Source organism: Hakea prostrata, chromosome 6 (assembly GCF_041222555.1).
Source record: "Hakea prostrata isolate BN-2017 chromosome 6, UWA_Hpros_2, whole genome shotgun sequence".
Classification (NCBI taxonomy): domain Eukaryota; kingdom Viridiplantae; phylum Streptophyta; class Magnoliopsida; order Proteales; family Proteaceae; genus Hakea; species Hakea prostrata.
Window position 1 is genome coordinate 35,044,251 of NC_142605.1, and position 2,293 is coordinate 35,046,543.

At 40.6% G+C, this 2,293-nt stretch overlaps 1 pseudogene; it reads left to right on the forward strand.

Moving 5' to 3' along the window:
* Window positions 1-626: 626 nt before the first annotated feature.
* Window positions 627-1,353, forward strand: LOC149013622 (dehydration-responsive element-binding protein 1A pseudogene; annotated as a pseudogene).
* Window positions 1,354-2,293: the final 940 nt, after the last annotated feature.

Consider the following 2,293-nt stretch of genomic DNA (forward strand, 5'->3'; position numbering starts at 1 on the left):
GGCGAGGAATTGCGAACCTCGAACATGGATGAGAATTGCCCGCTTTGAAGGAAATATCTTCTCAAGTTGATATGACAAATATGGGTGTTTTTCTTTCCAGTGTTGAGTACTAGTGTATTGTTGATTTGTTGTTTGTCTCTTTACCAAAAAAGGTATTGGTGTTGTCTGGAGTTCGACGAAGCTGTCGACACGCGTCATAAATCTACGGTTATTCACCTGGCTGACAAAACAGCTAGATTATGCTTGCAAGTAGTGCTGTATTCTTGGGTCCACATCAAATCTAGACCGTTAAGTGAACACTCAATTAAATGGTCCAGATTTGATCGGGACCCCAAAATTCATGTTGGGGTCAGCTGCTAGAAGCAGGGCTGCTCCCTAGCAATTTCCCTCATTCTAAAATTCGGTGTGCGCGTCCTCATCGTATCACCTCTTTCCACTGTCCTCACTTCCTCTAGTCAAGTAGTCAGTGACTCACTCATCAGGATAATCTCTACCCTCGTCTCCCTCTTGCTATATATATTCTCCTTCACAAACCACAAACTCACTAAGCAACCAAACAAATTCATACTTGTTTCAAATCTTCACTAGCAAAAACACTTTCTGTGATTTCAACTTCAACGGATACCATGTCGTGCAATTCAGATTCTCGATCATTCGAATTGTCTGGCTGCGGCGGAGGCGGCGGAGGCGGCGGCAGGCGCTGCGGCTTCCGCACAGCACTCTCCGACGAAGAGGTTTTATTAGCTTCAGATAGACCCAAAAAACGTGCAGGTAGGAAAAAGTTTAGGGAGACGAGACACCCTGTGTTCAGAGGTGTTCGACTGAGGAATTCTGGAAAGTGGGTTTGTGAGTGTAGAGAACCTAATAAGAAGACGAGAATATGGCTTGGTACTTTTCCTACGGTGGAAATGGCTGCCAGGGCTCATGATGTCGCAGCATTGGCACTCAGGGGTCGATCTGCTTGTCTTAATTTTGCAGATTCTGCGTGGCGGTTACGCTTGCCTGAATCTGCTGATGCTCAGGACATACAGAGAGCGGCTGCTGAAGCCGCAGAAATGTTTAGACCTGCGGAAACTGAGGAAATCTGTAGCAATGAAATGAGCATGAGCATCGGAGAGAATGAGGTTGAGGTTGCCTTCACTTCACTAGACAACACTGCAGGCTACGACTCCTACCTCAGGATTTTCAAAAATTTTAATTGACACGGAAGAAGAAGAAGCAGATTCGGTGTTTGGAATGCGACTTCAAGATATGGCGTTACACTCTCCTACTCATCTAGGCGGTGGGTTCCATGGGTTCCATTGGGAAGACGATGAAGTCGATGACATGGCTTTATGGAGTCACTCCATTTGATATTTTTTCATTCTTTTATTCTTCGCAAAAAAAAAACAGGGGGAGAAACAGAGTTTTTTATTTTTTAATTGATTTACTCATAGTCAATTAGAATAATGCACTACCATGAACCCTTTTCATCGTTTTTGTACCAATGAAAAGGGTGTTAGAGCATCTTTGTAAATTTGTTATACATAGTCCATAAATAAAAGTTTTTTGCTCCAACCAACCAGTTCTGTGGATTATGTTTTTGATGGTTTGTTCCAAGTTCTTTGTCTGCAACTCATCGCCTGAGTTATGATCACTTGTTGCACACAAACACGTTATCTGCAATTGCCTTCTATAATAAAACCACTGATCGTAAGAGAAGAACCAGTGAAGTTTAGGTGTTGAGTTTAGATTTACTTATGTTTCTGTTTTAGTTTCGCTCACTTATTTATTACTTGAGTCGTATTCTAAATTGTGAGTTCTACTCTAACTGTCGTAACTATTTCATGAGGGTTCCTTTCCATGAATCTTTTGTGGTTCAATAGACATCTCCACTCCTGGTTCTCACCTTTCTCTTTTACTTGCAAGGTAATGGTTACAGATTCTGCTTTATAGCATACACTATAGCATTTCCTAATAGCTAAAATAGACTTTTAACTCTTTTCAAGCTAAACTAAAGGAATCTCTGCAGGACTGATATGCAACTGGAACGTCTCAAACTAGGTTGAAATGACGAAATGAGGAACAGACAAAGAGCAATATCAGTTTGATTTGGTTTCCAAATAGGTAAAGTTTGTTTGGATTTTGGTTTGTTTCTTAATAACTAGTTTGATTAGGTTTTGAGTTTAGTTGGTCTTTCATTTAATTTTTGTTTTAGTTTCCTAGTTTTAGAATTTCTTTTTCCAATAAAGCAGATTACACAGTTGAAATTACTATCATCTCCTGACGTATCAGATCCAAGAAGAGTTCCAAC